Source organism: Mustelus asterias, chromosome 4, assembly GCF_964213995.1.
Source record: "Mustelus asterias chromosome 4, sMusAst1.hap1.1, whole genome shotgun sequence".
NCBI classification, from domain to species: domain Eukaryota; kingdom Metazoa; phylum Chordata; class Chondrichthyes; order Carcharhiniformes; family Triakidae; genus Mustelus; species Mustelus asterias.
In genome coordinates, this window is record NC_135804.1 from 136,206,314 (window position 1) to 136,227,336 (window position 21,023).

Consider the following 21,023-nt stretch of genomic DNA (forward strand, 5'->3'; position numbering starts at 1 on the left):
GATAAAGTATTGTACTTCCATCAAGAGCACCAATGTCAGGGGAAACAACAACTTTACTTTGCATGACCAAAGGGGTTGGCAAATGGACTCTGATTAGTAGGGGCGTTGTCATGGAGAATGCACCAATTAATGATGACTGCCTGTTAACTACCAAGCATTGTTTGAAAATTTAAACCAGGCAACTTAACTCTGATTGGTCAAGGCATTGCCCTGAGGAATGAAACAACAAATGGCTATCACTGGCTTGGCAGTTAACTGTCAGTCACCATTAACTATCACATTCTCTATGACAATTCTTCTACCGATCAGAGTTCACTTGCCAACCAATCAGCACTCTATTTTGACAGAGAACAAGTTGATTTTCCTCTGACATTGGTATTCTTGCGAATGTCCTGATGAGTACAAGACAAAAAGCTTTGACAAAATACTCAAGTTCTGTACTTCCGAGCAACCATTTGTACATCTGAGACAGACGTATCATTTGCTCTATCAGTGGATTGAAGTTCTCCATGTACAGCTTAATTTGTAATAGGTACGAGATCTAAAAGTTTGCTTGTCAGATGTTAGACAGTATATTTGTATTCTTCACTTTATAAGCACATGGTGCAGCATTTGCTGTGGGAAACCATCTCAGTTCCTCTTTCGCATGCTAAGTGTTGATTTTCTCAGGAATAACTTTTTCACTGTTCTGATTTAATTATTTTTTCCCAGAACGTTTTGTGAGGATAAGAAGAAGTGTTTTCACACAAATATAGCAGAATTCTACCATCTGCAACAGGTTGAGAGAGAAATGTTTTTTTGACTAGTGTTAGAAAAAGTCACATGGCTTGCAGAGTTGATGGACTGGACTCTGCCGCTAGGACCAGACGGGGGGTCCTGATCTCACAGTTGCCAGAAACATGTGTCCACTGCCACAACTTCCCAGAAGCAGCCTTCTCCTTGTTCACCAGTCTATTCACGATGGCAGGCAAGCTCCTCGATATTGCTGGCCCAACCAGGGGGCCAGCAACTCAGAAAACTCATTGGGCGAGGGGGGTGGGCGGCCCTGCTGGGGCAGAGTGGGCTTTGTGAAGGCACCCTCTGAAGAACTGAACAATCAACAATTTTTTTATTCATTTGTGGGACATGGGTGTCATTGGCTGGCCAGCATTTATTGCCCATCGCTCCTTGTCCTTGTTCAAAGGACACTTGAGAGTCAGCCACATTGCTGTGGGTCTGGAGTCACTTGTAGGCCAGACTGGGTAAGCACGGCAGACTTCCTTCTCTAAAGGGCATTAGTGAACAAGATAGGTTTTTCCGACAATTGACAATGGTTTCATGGTCATCAGTAGATTCTTATTTTTTATTGAATTCAAATTCCACCATCTGGTGCGGCAGGATTCGAACCCAGGTCCCCAGAATATTAACTGAGCTTCTGGATTAATAGCCTATCAATAATACCACGAGGCCATCATCTCCTCTATCGACCAGACCATCATAGGGGAGGGGGGATCCCTCCAGAGGATGGCCTTTCAGAAAGGCTGTCACCATCGCAAACCAGAGGACCCGTGTTGAGTTGCCTTGCAGGATGCTTCTCTGACCCCTCACCCATACCTGCCATTGAACGTGGCAATGAATTTGTGCACAGTAGATTATCATAAACAGCAATGAGATGATGACCACATGTTCTTGCTTAGTTATGTTGGATTAGAAATAGATACTGGCCAGGACGCTTGTAATGACTTCAATCAGGCCATTGACATTGGCCTATTGGAATATGAGCTCCCTGACTAAGGAGTCAATTGATGGGGAAATCAAGGAGTCTTTTTTCTGGTTGGCAGAGAGGAAACAAAGAATAGGAATTAATGGGTCCTTTTCAAATTGGCAGGCAGTAACTAGTGGGGTGCCACAGGGATCGGTGCTGGGACCCCAGCTATTCACAATATATATCAATGATTTGGATGAGGGAACAAAATGTAACATCTCAAAGTTTGCAGATGATGCCAAGTTGGGTGGGAGGGTGAAGTGTGAGGAGGATGCAGAGATCCTTCTGAATGATCTGGACATGTTGGGTGAGTGGCCAAATCAATGGCAGATGCAGTATAATTTGGATAAATTTGAGGTTATTCAGTTTGGAAGCAAAAAAAAAGTCAGACTACTACCTGAATGGCTGTAAATTGGGAGAGGGGAGTGTGCAGCGGGACCTGGGTGTCCTTGTGCACCAGTCGCTGAAGGTAAGCATGCAGGTGCAGCAGGCGGTAAAGAAGGCAATGGCATGTTGGTCTTCATTGCGAGAGGTTTTGAGTACAGGAGCAAGGATGTGTTGTTGCAATTATTCAGGGCATTGGTGAGGCCACACCTAGAATATTGTGTGCAGTTTTGGTCTCCTTTTCTGAGGAAGGATGTTCTTGCTCTCAAGGGAGTGCAGCGAAGGTTTACCAGGCTGATTTCGGGGATGGCGGGACTGATGTATGAGGAGAGATTGACTAGGTTAGGATTGTTTTCACTGGAGTTCAGACGAATGACGGGGGGATCTCATAGAGGCTTATACTATTCTAACAGGACGAGACAGGATAGATGCAGGGAGGATATTCCTGATGGTGGGAGAGTCCAGAACCAGGGGTCACAGTCTAAGGATTTGGGGTAGACCATTTAGGACGGAGGCGATGAGACATTTCTTCACCCAAAGAGTGGTGAACCTGTGGAATTCATTTCCACAGGAAGAAGTTGATGCCAAAACATTGAATGCATTCAAGAGGCGGCTAGATATAACACTTGGGGCGAATGGGATCAAAGGTTATGGGGAGAAAGCAGGAATAGGCTCTTGAGTTGGACAATCAGCCATGATCGTGATGAATGGTGGAGCAGGCTCGAAGGGCCAATTGGCTCCTCCTGCTCCTATCTTCTATGTTTCTATGTTTTCCTTGTATTGAGCCAGGAGTGTCAGTTCCTCTGGCCCTCCCGAAGGTAGACTGCTGACTGATAGCACTCTGTGTACTGTTGTTGGAATTGTAAATAAAGAGGTTTTGGTGAAGGGACTTCTGCTTCCGAAAGCTTATTACAACACTGTGGTGAACTCCCCGGCTTTCCTTCAAAGTATTGCCCGGGGGTCTATTGTTCCCTTTGAGAAGCTGAAGGAGTCTCACAACATCCCATCCAAAAGACAGCACCTATGACATTGTGGAACCTGCTCAATCTTCAGCCTCTTCATCAGGCAGATTCAACAAATCTTTCCATTATCTCTACTGCCAAATAATTGTCCAGGGGGGGGAATAGATTTACCATTCACTTTCTTCAGCTCACCTCGACTTTAATTTCAAATTAAACTGAGCGCGGAAATCTTTAACGACCCAGGAAAGAATATAGTTGGGCTGCTTTTTCTGACCACCGCACTCAGGGAACATCCATTTTCCTCGTCTGAAGGTCAGGAGAAAGAAATTGTAACCTGTTTCTTGGGCTTCCTTTTGAAAGATCCATCGCAGAAGAGGCTATGTACTCCAGGTTCCGACATTATACCTCAGGGTTCTGTTTAGCAAAAGGACACCTACACTAATCTTGACGCTGTGCCTGTTCTGGACAACTGCCAAGTGAAAACTCAGCAGGATTCCTGAGATAGACAAAACAAACAAGTAAATTGTTTAATTTGTTATTTGACAACCTACCCCTCCCCACTGATCATTGGATCCCAAGCCAGATGGTGAAGCATTGAGCTAGACGCATATCCTTCTCTTGATAATTCCTTTATTTACAGAAAGCAGCATTACCTACATCTGACTTCTACTTGCTAATTTGACTTGACCTTACTAACCAGGCCTGAATTTTCTCACAGAACAAAGAATAAAGAAAGGTACAGCACAGGAACAGGCTCTTCAGTCCTCCAAGTTCGTGGCAATCATGATGCCCGAATTAAACTAATTAAACGAATTAAACTTCTGCCCTTACTCGGTCCGTATCCCTCTACTCCCTTCATATTCATGTGCCGATCCAGATGCCTCTTAAATGTTGCTAATGTTCCACCACCTCCTCTGGCAGCACATTCCAGGCACCCACCCCTCTCTGCATGAAAATCCTACCCCGCACATCTCACATCTCCCTTAAATTTTCCCCCTCTCATCTTGAACCTACTCCTCCTTGTATTTGGCACTTTCATCCTGGGAAAAAGCCTCTGACTATTACAAAGAGAGGCCTGAATCCAGGAGTCCTGCCCCCAAACCAGGCCTCTGCCATCTTTGAGGGAGTGGACTGGGGCATGGGTTCTAACTCACAGATAATACATAGTGGTTGCTGCCCTTTTATTTCAGCAGCTCTCTTCACTACTGTGTGGTTTTGGTGATGTTCGTGTCTGAAAACCAGAATGTACAGATTAGACCTGGTGCTAACAGGTCTGAACCTGTGGATTCATTTGGATAGCCAGCATGCCCTTTTGGGTAGGTAAGGTACCCTTTGGATATGGTCTTGGGACACCTTTGCACAAGGGTATGGCACCCTTTGAAAGAGGCAAGACACCTTTGTGGTACGTCAGCACCCTCTGGCATTGTTAAAAGTGGACATGACTGTATGCAAAACGTGCATCGGCTCATTTTAACTGTCAAACTGTCAACAAACTGTCAAGGCTGTCAAAGAGTTGTCAACAAATAGACTTCATGCTTAGAATTAGGACCAGATGGCCAAAGAGACAATGTTGCTAAGAAAAGCCCATTTATAATTCCCTGAAATTTCAAATGGTATGAAACATAAAATAAGAAATAAAGAACCCAAATACAATTTATGCTGTGCATTTTCGATTACCATGGTTCTTGGGCTGGAGTTGGGCCATATACTGTAGTTTGGACATTCCTACTGTGACCAGTGAAAATATAGTACCAAGATTGAATGTACAGGATTTTATTCGGTGTAAAAATATTTCCATGTTTCTTCTAATTGATACTAAAATTCAAAAGTGCGGTATACAGACAAAACAAGTACCCATTAGCTATGTGATGCACTCTTATTGATAGGCCAGTCAATAGATCAATGTCTTCAACTGACGTGATTATCTGCATTTCAAATGTGGAGATGAGCTATTGCTGGCCAATCACTCCTTCAATATTTTGAATAAATTGCTTTGATCGAGAGTTTGAATGCATTTTTGTTTTGAAAACTTGAATGGATTCATTTCGAGCTAGCATCCAATCTACAGGGCGGCAATGCAGATGACTGTTGCAAAATAGGATTATATTCATTGGAGTTTAAAAGAGTGAGAGGGGATAACAGGGTTAGACAGGGTAGATTCAGGAAGAATGTTCCCAATGGTTGAGGGGCCTAGAACTAGGGGTCAGAGTTTGAGGCTAAGGGGTAAACCTTTTAGAACTGAGTTGAGGAGAGATTTCTTCACCCAGAGGGTAGTGAATGTGTGGAATTCAGAATGTTGTTCAGGCCAAAACGTTGTCTGATTTCAAGAATAAATTTAATATAACTCTTGGGGCTAAAGAGATCAAGGGATATGGGGAGAAGGGGGGATCAGGATATTGAATTTGATGATCAGCCATGATCATAATGAATGGCGGAGCTGGCTCAAAGGGCCGAATGGCCTACTCCTGCTTCTCGTTTCTATGCTTCTATGTTAGATACCCTCAAGTACGTGTGGAAGAAAGGATGGTTGGAAGACAAATTTGAAGGCAAAGCTGATCGCCGTTATGATTGAATTGGGAACGCTGGGCTTGGCTTGTTTTCCAACAAAAGTTTTCCTCCGAGAAGCTAACTTATCAAGTGGTTGAAGGGGGTGAAGCTTTATCTGTGTGGGGCCCACCAAAGCATTTTGCTACTTACATCAGTGACTTGCAAGAAAAGATTAAAGACCAATTTTCAAAAAACAAGCAAGGACATGCTACATTACTATAGTAAATGTATTGCATTCCCCATTAAGTACAATTTGTGAGCATATTAGCAAAAAAAATGCACTCCGGGTTTAGAGTGTCAAATTTCAACAGGAAAAATATACTAACAAAACATCTTATTTAAATTAAAATCAATGTGCCACTGGAATTTAACGAGTTTGGACATAAATTCCCATTATTTATCCAAGAAGATGCAATGCTGTACATTCTGTTTCGATTTTGTCTGGTCACACTTCGTTACAGCATAACACTTTGAATTTATTGTAATTATGGATGACTGACAGATTTCAGTGATGACGGTGCACTTCTCACCAACAACCAAGGTACTAATCAATAATTGCAATATCTCCAGGGAATGAAAGGGCGACGTGGTTTGTAGAACAATAATAAACAAGCTTTGATTGTTGGCACTGGGACAAAGTGGCTTTGTTAATCTTAACAAAGCACTAATCATGGAGCAGTCTAAAGTCAACCCGATTGATCGAATCTCTCAGGCCAGACTATTGAGCAGTGATAACAAGAGTAAGAATCTTTGCATAGCTGTGGGGGATCACACGGATATATTTATTTTTTCTTCAAACAGCTGTTGCTATTTTTAGTTGCCGGAGGTCCAGTCAAGGCTCGGAGGGTTAAAATTGTGGGGTGAATTTTCTCATTCCGCCCACTATGGGAATCAGAGTGAGTGGGAGGTGCAGGGGTGGGTGGGAGGGGGGGGGGGGGGGGGGGGGGGGGGCGTAACGGGTGGACCATGGAAATGTCCATTACCTTCGGTTGAGATTTTCTGGTTTCGGGGCAGGGGCGGCTGAAATATCTCACACTGTGTCCAAAGATGTGCAGGTTAGGCTGATTGGCCATGCTAAATTGACCCTAGTGCCAGGTGGTGAGTAGAGTAAATAAGTAGGGTTATGGGGATTGTGCTCAGTGCAGACACGATGGGCCAAATGGCCTCCTTCTGCACTGTAGGGATTCTATGATTCTATGTGTCTCAGGTTTGGCATCATTTTTAATCTCCACCACAAATGCCATTGCATTGCCATCAATTCCATCCCTTTCCCCAGCAACTGTTTGCGGTTGGACCAGACTGTTTGCAACTTTTGTGTCATTTTTATTTACTTTTTATCCATTCGTGGGACATGGGCATCACTGGCTGGCCAGCATTTGTTGCCCATTCCTAGTTGAGAGTCAACCAAATTGCTTTGGTCACATGTAGGCCAGATCAGAGCAGCAGATTTCCTTCCCTAAAGGGTGGGTTTTTACAACAATTGACAAAGGTTTCATGGTCATCAGTAGATTCTTAATTCTAGATATTTTTTATTGAATTCAAATTCCACCATCTGCCATAGTAGAATTCGAAGCGGGTCCCCAGAACACTAGCTGAGTTTCTGGATTTATAGTTTAGTGATAATACCACGGGGCTATTGCCTCCCCATACATCTCTACATCAAAACTGAGCTTCTGACTGCATATCTGTGCTATCACTAAGACCTCTATAACAACATCTTCATTGTAGTGTTAATGTAAGCCTACTTGTGACACTAATAAATAAACTTTAAAAATAACATCCTCCCTGTCTCCAACCTTGCCTCAGCTTATCTGCTGCTGAAGTCTTCATCCATGCCTTTGCTACATCTATACTTGACTATTCTAACACACTCCTGGCTGGCTTCCTAAACTCTACTTTCCATAAACTTGGGGTTATCCAAATTTCTGATGCCTATGTCATAGCTTGCACTCGATATTGCACACCCATCTCTCCCACGCTCACTGATCTATATTGGCTCCTGTTAAGCAACAACTTAATGATAAAACTGCCATCTTGTTTTCAAAAATCTCCAGGGCTTTAACCCTTCCTATCTCTGTAATCGCTTCCATTCTTAGATTCCTCCAAGATATCCACAATCCTCCAATCCTCTTGAGTATTCCTCATTTTAATTGCTCAACATTGGGAGGCGACATCTTCAGTTGCCAAGGCTTTAAGACTCATAGGCTAACAGAAAACTCATAGGATGCCTTCAGTACAAAAGGAGGCCATGCAGCCCGTTGAGTCTGCACTGACCACAATCCCACCCAGGCCCTATTGCTGCAATCCCTCACATTGACCCTGCTAATCCCCCTGACACAAGAGTCAATTTAGCATGGCCAATCAACCTAATCGGCACATCTTTGGACAGTGGGAGGGAACTGGAGACCCACGCAGACACAGGGAGAATGTGCAAACTCCACACAGACAGTGACCCAAGCCCAGAATTGAACCTGGGACCCTGGCGCTGTGAGGCAGCAGTACTAACCACTGTGCCACTGTGCCGTCCTGGAATTGATTATTTAACACTTTCAGTCTCTCAATTTCTCTTTTCTACTTTAAGGCGCTCCTTAAACGCTTACCTCTTTTATCAAGTGTTTTATCATCATCCCTAATACCTCTTTATGTGGCCTGGTGTCATATTTTAGTTGACAATGCCCCTGTGAAGCACCTTGGGACATTTTAATGATGATGTTGTTCAGTTCAAGTATATTTTTTCTGCATTCTTTATTAAAACTTCCCAGGTCAATTGATTGATGTGGAGAAAAACACCCGCAGCACTGCCAACAATATGCCTTACTCCTCTATGATGTTTCCATTAGTAGGAGAGACTAGGATCCAAGGGTACAGCCTCAGAGTAAAGGGATGACCCTTAAGAAGCGAGATGAGGAAGAATTCCTGCAGCCAGAGGATGGTGAATCTGTGGAATTCATTGCCAAAGAAGGCAATGGAGGCCAAGTCATTGAGTATATTTAAGACAGAGATAGATAGGCTCTTGCTTGGTAAGAGGATCAAAGGTTACGGGGAAGAGGTGGGAGAATGGGGTTGAGAAATCTAACAGCCATGATTGAAAGGTGAATCAGACTTGATGGACAAAAAGGCCTAATTCTCCTTCCTATATTTTTTGGTCTTATGGTCTTATAATGCACTTAATTGTATTTTTAACATCCTGAATCAACCAACAATTTGATCATTATGAGTGAAACTGCCTATGCAGTCCCAACATGTTAAATTAGTGGAAGTCTTACATTGTAAATATTCATTGAATAGAAATTGGTTTGAACCTGTCCAATCCCAACTGCATTGCGTAACACAGCTCCATGCGTAACGCAGAGATGAAGGGTGGGACTGTTTTTATTGCAGACTGAGTATTGATACCAGTACCAGTTTGCCATTGAGCTGGAAGCAGGGTGGGAGTTAAGGCAAACTGAATCTCATCACTCAGCTGTGCTCATTTAAGCAATGTCATTTTGAATAAGCTCTGTCACATCCTCCTTACAAAATCTTCATAAATCAATAGCAAAACCAACAATCTTATTCAATGTTACAATGTTATCGGTATTATTGCACTCCAGCTTTAGGAAAATGAGCTTTGTGGTTCTGTAGCAATGAGCTGAATTTTCCAGATAGGCTGGGAGGTGGGAAGGGAGGTAAAATGGTGGAAAAAGGGAAGAAGGCATCAGGAGGGAAGCTCAAAATCTCATCACCTCCATGCCATTTTGCCAGTGATGAGAAAGTTGGCAGACAGGATGCCATGTGATGGCCAATTGAGCCACTTACGTGGCCAATTAAGGGTCACCTCCTGTCCCCACAGGCATGTTGCCTAGGGTGTGAGGGGCCACTGCTGGGGAAAGTTCCCACTGAGGCCTGATGGACTCCCAGTAGGCCGAGTGGCCTAATTCTGGTCCTATGTCTTATGGTCTTATAGACAGACCTGTTGCGTGGAATGTCCTAATACCTTGTGGTAAATTCTCTGTAATCACTACAGTTTTGTTCTGAACTACTCAAAACACAATGAACCCATTGCATAATGCATCACCTGGATTGTGGTCCATTATGTAAAGACAGTGGGGCTGTTAACTCGGGCAGTAAGGGTCTCCTTTGATCATACCCACCATATATGGCCGACAGCATCTTTCCTTGGGATCAAAGACCCTAGGGGAGCTAAGGACAGCAGATTACCTTCCCTAGGGGACATTAGTGAACCTGATGGGGCTTTTTCTCACAATTGACAATGGTTTCATGGCCATCAATAGGCCTTTATTTCCCTGGCTGGAATTCCGTGGCCATTCATGCCAGCGGGTTTCTCCAGTCCTGCCAGCAGCACAGCCCCGCCTGTGGGGAGAATTCTCATTGACAGCAGAGGGACCAGAGAATCCTGCCACTAGCAAACAACTCACCACCTTCTGCTGGCTGGACAAAAAAGGTTGGGAGACTGGAGAATCTCGCCCCAGATTTTTACTGAATTCAAATTTCACCAGCACCCGGGTTCCCAGAGTATTTCAGTCGAGATGAATAGTTCAGTGACAGTACCATTACGCCACTACCTCTCCATGTTGTTGAGGAGGCAGCAATTAATGTTCTTTTCATCAAATATTTCAACACTGAAACAGCCTTTTAAGCACAATCAATCAATGAAAGACATGTGCACAATGGATGTGACTATCGATGAGTGGTGTTCGCCAAGTTGTACCTTTTATCTTAGAATCAGAGAATCATAGAATCCTGACAGTGCAGAAGGAGGCCATTCGGCCCATCAAGTCTGCACCGACCACAATCCCACCCAGGCCTCACCCCCCGTAACCCCACATATTTACCTTGCTAATCCCTGACACTAGGGTCAACTTAGTATGGCCAATCAACTTAACATGCATATCTTTAGACTGAGGGAGGAAACCGGAGCACCCGGAGGAAACCCACGCAGACACAGGGGAGAATGTGAAAACTCCACACAGATAGATTTAATTTGCCAAAAAATTCTACTTTGCTTCAGCCCTGCCTTTTTCACATATTCCTTCCTGCTGCTCCCCTACTATTCCTCGTCATTTTATTTGTTCCTTAATTCCTGTTATTGTTAATTTGATGTGGAGATGTCGGCGTTGGACTGGGGTAAATACAGTAAGAGTTTTAACAACACCAGGTTAAAGTCCAACAGGTTTATTTAACAGGTCCAAATAAACCTGTTGGACTTTAACCTGGTGTTGTTAAAACTCTTACTGTTGTGTTTACCCCATTCCAACACCGGCATCTCCACATCAAATTAATAATCTGCAGATTTCCACTCCATCTGACGAAGGAGCAGTGCTCCGAAAGCTAATGGCATTTGCGACCAAACAAACCTGTTGGACTTTAACCTGGTGTTGTTAAAACTCTTACATTATTAAATTGTACATGGGAAGGGAAATAGTTAAATTATGTTTCACTCCTCTGAGGCAACATCGCTGTCATACAATATTGGCTCACTGCTCAGCGCCACAGACTACTGATGGAGATTGAAACTGAGATAATACAATCGAGTTTGTCACATTGAGAGGATACAAAGCACTGCCAATTATTCTTATTACTCCTTATTAAAGTTGAAAAGCATTGTCAATTAAGTGGTTTTCCTTTTGTGTGGTTTACGGATGAGACAAATGAGATCAGCAAAATCGAAAACCAATTAGAAGGAAGTTCCTCTTTCTTCATTTTTAGTTCTATCTTCAAGGGAATGGATATCTTGTGCAATTAATTATCGTGGTAGAAAATGCGGCAATTGTAAATTTTAATAATCTGTGGCCTACATTTTGGCATGATCTTTAGATGGAGAACTGTTATGGCATAGATTGCTTTACCACACAGAAACATTGGGATAGGAACTGTAGGAATTGGAGCAGAAGTAGTCCGTCTGCCCCCTTGAGCCTGCTCCGTAGTCAATAGGGGAAATTTTCCCATCTCACCCACCATGAGAATCATAGCGTTGGCGGGGGCAGGGGGGGCGGGGGGGGTGGTAGAGGAGGGGGGGGAGGGGGGGGAGGGAGGGGGAGGGGGTTGCGGGTGAGTACGGCAATCTGTGCAAAGTTCCATTGACTTCGGGCAGGATTTTCCAGTTTCGGGGCACATGTGGCCGAAAAGTCCTGCCCAATATGTTTGATTGATCTGAGCTTGGCCACAACTCAATTTTTTGCCCACATCCCTTTTACTCCCTTGTTGTTCAAAAATCTCACTACCTCACCCTTGAATATATTCAAAGACTCAGCCTCCACAGCTCTTTGAGGTAGGGGATTTCAAGGATAATTTAAAAAAATATTCATAGAAAATCATAGAAACCCTACAGCACAGAAAGAGGCCATTCGGCCCATCGAGTCTGCACCGACCACAATCCCACCCAGGCCCTACCCCCATATCCTACCCACTAATCCCTCTAACCTACGCATCTCAGGACACTAAGGGGCAATTTTAGCATGGCCAATCAACCTAACCCGCACATCTTTGGACTGTGGGAGGAAACCGGAGCACCCGGAGGAAACCCACGCAGACACGAGGAGAATGTGCAAACTCCACACAGACAGTGACCCGAGCCGGGAATCGAACCCGGGACCCTGGAGCTGTGAAGCAGCAGTGCTAACCACTGTGCTACCGTGCCGCCCTGAGGTCTCTCTTCTACCTTCTTCCATCGGGAAAAAGATTCTACCTTCTACCTTCTACCTTCTTCCATCGGGAAAAAGATTCAAAAGTCTGAGGTCACGTATCAACCGACTCAAGAACAGCTTCTTCCCTGCTGCCATCAGACTTTTGAATGGACCTACCTCGCATTCATGGGATGTGGGGATCACTGGCAAGGTCAACATGCATTGCCAATTCTTGAACTGAATGGCTTGCTAGGCAACTTCTAAGTGCAATAAGAGTCAACCACATTGCTGTTGATCTGGAGTCAAGGCCAGACCAGGGAAAGACAGTAAATTCCCGTCCCTGAAGAGCATCAAACAGATATTTTTAAAATAAAAATTGAAGATAGTTTCATGGTCTCCATTACTAAGACTGGCTTTCCTTTTTACATCTATTAATTGAGTTTAAATTCCACCAGCTGCTATGTTGGGTTTTGAACTTATGTCCCCAGAAGGTGTCCAGATCTCCAACAACCTCTCCTGGTCCCTCCACACTGACACCATAGTTAAGAAGGCCCACCACCAATGCCTCTATTTTCTCAGAAGACTAAGAAAATTTGGCATGTCCGCTATGACTTCAACAACAGAAAACATTCTTTCTGGTTATATCACAGCTTGGTATGGCTCCTGCTCAGTCCAAGACCACAAGAAACTACAAAGGGTCGTGAACGAAGCCCAGTCCATCACTCAAACCAGCCTTCCACCCATTGGCATTTTCTACACTTCCATCTGCCTCAGAAAAGCAGCCAGCATAATTAAGGACCCCACCCACCCGGGACATTCTCTCTTCTACCTTCTTCCATCGGGAAAAAGATTCAAAAGTCTGAGGTCACGTATCAACCGACTCAAGAACAGCTTCTTCCCTGCTGCCATCAGACTTTTGAATGGACCTACCTCGCATTAAGCTGATCTTTGTCTACACCCCAGCTATGACTGGGACACTACATTCTGCAACTTCTTCTTACCTTCTCTATGAACGGTATGTTTTGTCTGTATAGCGCGCAAGAAACAATACTTTTCACTGTACTTTAATACATGTGACAATAATGAATCAAATCAAATCAAATCAAGAAGAATGGTATCCTGTGTCGCTGGGTTATTAGTCCAGTGAGAGTAGTGACTAATGTCACAATTCCACGCACCATCCCCCGCCCCCCCCACACCCAATGACAATGTGTCTACCAATCAACACTCTTATCATGCAGTATAAATTGTCGTTTCCTTTATAATTTGGTATTCTTACAAATTGTTTTGATGACTGTAAGAGAGCAGCACTCAAGTTTTATACAACCAAATGACAGTTTAAATTGTCTCAAAGACACCTTTTCTTTTCTTTCATTTTTGCCTTGTTAAATTCTCTAATTTAATACCAGAGGAACAATATGGAAGAATGCAAAATGCATGTTTTCTTAAACAGTTCCTCATGGGAGTTTGCAGGCTCCAGTGCTTTTCTTCTGGATCATCATGTAACGTAGATATTGTATCCTCGCAGCATGAAACCAATCACATAATACTACAATGCAGAAGAGGACACTCAGCCCATCGAGTCTGCACCGATGCATGAAAGACCCTGAGCTGCCCACCTAATCCCACTTGCCAACAATTGGTCCATACCCTTGAATGTTAATCTTCAATGGATTATTCCTCCTCTCTGTCTCTCGTTTCTGTTCCTCTGTTTCTCTGTTGCTTTGTCTGACTGTCTCTATCCTTTTCTCTCTGTCTCTTTGTGTCTCGGTTTCTCTCTGTCTCTCTCTGTTTCTCTGCCTTGTTGCCACCTGGCCCCTGACATCACCTCTCTATCTTCCTGTCTCTGTCCCTTGGTCCCTCTGTGTCTTTCACAACCAGATAACATTTTCAACTTCTTATCGAAAACATTCCCAATGTTAAGTAAGCAATGTGGGGCAGAGGGAGTCTGGGATAGTTAAAAATGGACATTGATAGCTCTGGAACAATTGCATAGGGATTCTTTAAGGGATGTTATGGAAGTTGCAAGGAGGGGATCCTGTGATAATTGAGTACTAGGCCCATTCTCGTTTTGATTGTATTTAATGAATGGGCCTGTGAAAATATGTGAAAATGTCCTGCATAACGAAGAATTTAAGGAAACATGTTAAACAGAACAGTTGGGAGATGGTAGAATATAAAAGCTTTAGAGGGGATGAGAATCTAGAAGGCTTGCACCATTAGGAAGGGGCCGGGAAAATGGGGAACCATCTGGCGCTGTGCGCGAAATGGACTTTGAGGCCCACACGCTATTCTCTGAGACTGGCGCGATCTACTAATGGTGCGGCAAGGTCAGAGAATTGTTCACATGTCTCCACAAGAGCTGTGTAGTGTTCACTCGTACCGATATGGGCAGATGCATTTGCAGCAGGCAGATTGGTGAAAATGCAATTTTCCTAACTGGACTATCAAGCTTCCCATTGTCATGTGACTCTGCCACGTGTCAAGCATTGTGGGCTGTCTTTTCTATTCAGCTGAATAAAGACACTCACTCGAGAAGACACTAATGTAGTTCTGCTGTCCTTATGGGGACGATCTTACCAAAACAATTCTAAATGCCGAACGAGTGTGAAAATGGGAGAGAATCGTACCCATTTTTTGGGCAAGCTCCTAAAAATGCTATCTTATGATACTTAGGAAAAGAAAATCCCAAATGTGATTCTCAACAGTAGGGGGGGTGGATGGAATTTATTCACGCCAAGAAGCTGGCTGCAGACTGCTACAGGGTGCTATTGCGCATGCGCCCTCATCTCCCAGTGCACTGTGCAAGTGTACAAGTCTCCTCAATCACCCCTCCCCGATCGCGACCCCCCAGCAGATCACTGCCCCGATTCCCCAAGGCTGATCACCGCCACCGATTCCTCACCATGACCAATTGCTGCCCCTGATTTCTCTCCCCCACCCTCGTCCGATCGCCGCCCCCAATCCTCTCAGACGATTGTGTCCTGGGCTCAACAATAATATTGAAATTAGATGATGAATACTTAAATCAGCCTCAAGCCCTTCCTGGGCACATGGCTGATTATGCAGGCTGAACAGGGCCGGTAATATCACAAGATGTGAGAAACCGGATGCAAATTTTTGCCTTTCGCATGACCTTACCGGCTTGTCGTGTCAATCGACCGGTATGATGAGCCGATAAGATCGCCTTCTGTATCTGAAATGGTGAGGATAAGGTCAAGGATGTCTTTCCCTCTTGTTGGTTCCTCGCCACCTGCTGGAGATCCTGTATAACAGCTATGTCTTCCGGCTCAGTCCGTTGTGGCACAACCAAGCCACTCTTGGTGATGGGCATTGAAGTCCCCAACCAGAGTACATCCGTGCCCTTTCCACCCTCGGTGCTTCCTCCAGGTCGTGTTTAACATGGAGACAACTGATTCATCAGCTGAGGGGGTGAGGGCGGCATGTGGTAATGTGGTAATCAGCAGAAGGTTTCCTTGCCCATGTTTGATCTGATGCCCATCTTCATCTATTGAAGTGCACGTGTGTGTGCGTGTGCGTATGTGCATATGTTTGTGCGTGTGTGTATGTGTGTGTGTGTGCACATGTGTGTGTACGTGTGTGTGTGTGCTTGTGCGTGTATCTGTGTTTGATTTGATTTTGACTTGATTTATTATTGTCACATGTATTAATATACAGTGAAAAGTATTGTTTCTTGCGTGCTATACAGACAAAACATACCGTTCATAGAGAAGGAAACGAGAGAGTGCAGAATGTAGTTTACAATCATAGCTAGGGTATAGAGAAAGATCAACTTAATGCGAGGTAGGTCCATTCAAAAGTCTGACAGCAGCAGGGAAGAAGCTGTTCTTGAGTCGGTTGGTACGTGCCCTCAGAGAGAATGTCCGGGGTGCGTGGGATCCTTATTTATGCTGGCTGCTTTGCCGAGGCAGCGGGAAGTGTAGACAGAGTCAATGGATGGGAGGCTGGTTTGCGTGATGGACTGGGCTACATTCACGATATTTTGTAGCTCCTTGCAGTCTTGGGCAGAGCAGGAACCATACCAAGCTGTGATGCAACCAGAAAGAATGCTTTCTATGGTGCATCTGTAAAAGTTGGTGAGAGTCGTAGCTGACATGCCAAATTTCCTTGAGAAATGTGTGCATGTGTATGTGTGTGCATGTGTGTGCGTGTACGTTTGTGCGTGTGTGCGTGTGTGTCTGTGTGTGCGAATGTGTATGTTTATGTACTTAATTTGTGTGGCAGTGACTGTATTCGCAGGAGTGTTATAATTTTCTCGAGGAAGCTGAAACATATTTTGTTGAAATGTTGTAATATTTATCTCACAGATCCTGTTTTCTGAGACAAATCAATATGTACAGGTTTAATCAATTTGTATTGCAGTGCGGCGTAAAGGCAGTAGTTTGCTGATGTCTGACATCATCAAGGATTGTGAGAGAGCCACGCTGAGTAATTGTTATATCCACAAACATCTGGAGAAGAAAACAGTCATTATCACTTTGTCGCTTATTCTGTGATGAATAAAGAGCAAGATGCTGCAACAAATCATCACGGGAAATAAATATAAACTACTCAATTCCAGTAATATGCTTTCCATAATTTTTATCAGGCTGCCTCATCAAAATAATGAAAAATTCTACACCATTCTGGCACAATCGAGTATCCCGCCTGAACACCTTTGTTCAGTAAAAGGCAGCTCGTGCAAGTAAATGTCAGGAAAATGAGAATCTTTACATTTCTTCCTTATTGTAATATCACTGTCATATTGTCACATACATCGGGTTCCATAGTGTAGTGGTTATCACGTCTGCTTTATACGCAGAAGGTCCTGGGTTTGAGCCCCATGGAACCAATGTCATTGGGGTGGCACAGTGGCAAGCACTGCTGCCTCATAGCACCAGGGACCCGTGTTCAATTCTTGGCTTGGGTCACTGTCTGGGTGGAGTTTGCACATTCTCCCCGTGTCTGCATGGGTTTCCTCCGGCTGCTCCAGTTTCCTCCCGCAATCCGAATGATGTGCTGGTTCGGTGCATTGGCCATGCTAAAGTTTATTTATTAGTCATAAGTAAGACTTACATTAACACTGCAAGTTACTGTGAAATTCCCCTAGTCGCCACAGTCCGGTGCTTGTTCAGGTCAATGCACCTAACCAGCACGTCTTTCAGATGGTGGGAGGAAACCGGAGTACCCGGGGGAAACACACACAGACACGGGGAGAACATGCAAGCTCCACACAGACAGTGACCCAAGCTGGGAATCGAACCCAGGTCCATGGTGCTGTGAAACAGCAGTGCTAACCACTGTGCCACCATGCCGCCCAGTTACATGGAGACACTGGAGAAGTTGGGCTTGATCTCCTTAGAGCAGGGAAGGCTGATTATAAATTCAGCTGATCTTGGAAGGTATTATTATAAAGTTTTTAAAGTTTACTTATTTGTCACAAGTAGACTTACATTCACACTGCGATGAAGGTACTGTGAAAATTCCCTGGTCACCACACTCCGGCACCTGTTTGGGTACACTGAGAGAGATTTTAACATGGCCAGTTCACCTGACCAGCACATCTTTGGACTGTGGGAGGAAATTGGAGCACCCAGAGGAAACCCACGCAGACACGGGGAGAACGTGCAAACTTCACAGACAGTGACCCAAGCCGGGAATCGAACCCGGGTCCCTGGTGCTGTGAGGCAGCAGTGCTAACCACTGTTCCACCGTGCCAGCCATTTGCTGGTGGGTGATCTAAAATCTGGAAAAAATCAAAATCTGAGTTACGAGACTCCAGTATTTTGGAGGTTGGACTGAACCCTTTGTGCTGCACTCCCCCACCAAGGACAATAGTTCATTTATATCAACCCTATTGAACTCTATTTATCATTTTAATGATCACCCCTCAACCTGAACACAAAGCAATGCAAACCAAGTGAATGCAATCTTGCCTGGCGCATCTGCACTGTATACCCTTCATGACCAATAAATCCTTTCTGAGGTTCAATACACAGAGCTAACCCCAATAGACCAGATGGGGTCTTTCCAAGATTCTGTACAACATAATGTAAGCTCCTCATGATTGTATTGCAAACCTCTTAAGATAAAATGCCAACAATTCATTACCTTTTTCAATTACTTTTTGCACCTGTACGCTAGCCATTAGTGACCTGTGTCCATGAGCACCTAAATCCTCACTTCCACAACAGCTCTGAGTCTCTCACAAGAAGAAAATATTCTGCTGTGTCTTTCTCACATCCAAAGTGGATTGCCTCATATACCTGCACATTGAGCTCCATCTATCATTGTTTTGGTCACTCACTCTCATACATAGAAATTAGAAGTAGAAGTATGCGATTCGGCCCTTCGAGCCTGCTCTGCCATTCATTATTATCATGGCTGATCATCAAATTAAATATCCTGATTCCCCCTTTTCCCTATATCCCTGGATCTCTTTAGCTCCAAGAGCTATATCTAATTTCTTCTTGAAGTCACATTTTGGCCTCAACTACTTTCTATGGTAGTGAATTCCACACATTTACCACCCGCTGGGTGAAGAAATTTCTCCTCTCCTCAGTCCTAAAAGGTTTACTCCTTATCTTCAAACTATCAGCCTTAGTTCTGGACTCCCCCACCATCGGGAACATTCTTTCTGAATCTACCCTGTCTAATCCTGTTAGAATTTCATACGTTTCTATGAGATCCCCTTCTCACTCTTCTAAACTCCAAGGAATATAATCCTAATTGACTTAGTCTCTCCTCACATGACAGACCTGCCATCCCAGGAATCAGCCTGGTCAACCTTCACTGTGCTCCCTCTATAGCAAAAACATCCTTCTTCAGATAAGCACACCAAAACTGCCCGCAATACTCCAGGTGTGGCCTCACCAGCGCTCAAGACAATTGCAGTAAAACATTCCTATTCTTATCTTCAAATCCTCTCGCTATAAAGGACAACATACCATTTGCCTTAAGTTAGAGGCACTAAGATAAATGGAAAGAAGGACATCTCGAAACATTGACTCGAAACATTGCCTCTATTCTCTTTCCACAGATACTGTCAGACCTGCTGAGATTTTCCAACATTTTCTGATTTTGATATCATTTGCCTTCTTTACTGCTTGTTGTACCTGCGTGCTTACTTTCAGTGACAAATACACGAGGACACCAAAGCCTCACTGAGTATCACCTCCCTCAATTTACACCCATTCAAATAATAATCTGTCTTCCTATTTTTGCTACTGAAGTAGATAACCTCACATTTATCCACAGTATACTGCATCTGACATGCATATGACCATTCACTCAGCCTGTCTAATTCACGCTGAAGCATCTTTTGGAAGCAATGATTGGTGCCTAGATGGGTGACATGGAGGTTGATGCTGTTGCCACTGTTATCCACAGCTGACTGGCAGCTTGCACCCTTTCTTATCAAACCTGAGAGTACCAGAATTTAAACTCTATTGATTGACCTCAAGCAAGTTGAAAGGACTTGTACTTCAATCCTACTTTACCTCCATGGTGTGTCACAGAGTGCTTCACAGCCCATGGGTTGCCTGTTGGTGACACTGTGTCGGCAGCATTAAGTCAATTTTTCTTTACTAAAGGGGAGCGGTGTCTGTATAATGTTTCCAATTGTGGCCTCCCTGCAGTTTCCGAATCCCCCGCTCCGGAACCTCTTCCCATTAACGGTTGTCACTGGGAAACAATCCCTGGAGCTGCAAACGGAATTGTGGCTGTCACCGGGTGGATCAGAAACCTCCCCTCCCTCCCCATCCCCATCCCAATCACCGACCGCCTGCCCTCCGCTGGCCCAGTAACTGGGTGAACGGGTTCAGGATGGTCATCAGATCCAACCAGCCCTGTGTCTCCCGCAGATTATGCCATTGGATTCTGCTCATGTGTGTTCAGGCATCAGTGGCCGCATTGCACGGTTGTCTTGCATTGGCAGGAGATGTCGCATTTAATCTAAGAGAAAACTGATGCCCCATCGCATATCCCTCGACGACAGCTCTTGTTGCATCCCACCAATTGGAAGACTCCCATTATTCTGACTCGCTGGCTGGAATTTTACTGTCCCGCCCATCACGGGAATTGGAGCGGGCGAGGAGCGGACCATGGAACAGTCCGTTGACCTCAGGCAGGATTTCACAGTATCGGGATGAGTGAGGCTGGAAAATCCCACCCACTGTCTCTTTTTCTGGAAAGCAATTTAGTGGCAACCTGTGAATTCATGACATTTTTATTTAACTATCATTTACCTTTAACAATTAAACCCATTGCACTGCAGAGCAAGTTATTCACAAACACTGAAGTTTGTTGCCTTCCAAACTTCTTTCTTAAGGCTCGGTGCTGTGCTGTAATTGCAATTTTTTATCCATTTAACAATACCAGTTCATTTTTTTAACAGTTTTTTTTAAACACCTTTGCACCTGAATGAAAATATGGGCATCACCAGTTCCAAGTTACAAGTGATAGAAGCCACGCTATGTGTTCAAAACACACTGTGTGACATTAACAACAAATGTAACTGATGTGTCCACATGAAATTCTTTTGTTCAGAGATGTTAACTCATTCTCGTCCAAAATCATGCAGTGTGATTTCAATCCACTCACATACTTTACAAGTGTTCTTTTTAAAGCCTCTTGAGTACAGAATGTAGCACGCTCTTATCAAGTGGGGGATTTATTTTCCACAGTGTATTAGATAATTAGAAACATACTGTTAAGAGGAGCAGATGGAAAGGATGTCGGTGCAGAACAAGAATAACTGTG

General features: G+C 44.2%; 1 non-coding gene across 1 annotated transcript; it reads left to right on the forward strand.

Moving 5' to 3' along the window:
* Positions 1–17,043: 17,043 nt before the first annotated feature.
* Positions 17,044–17,115, forward strand: trnai-uau (transfer RNA isoleucine (anticodon UAU)). The gene has a single exon. It is a non-coding gene; the product is annotated as a tRNA-Ile (tRNA).
* The last annotated feature ends 3,908 nt before the right edge of the window (positions 17,116–21,023 follow it).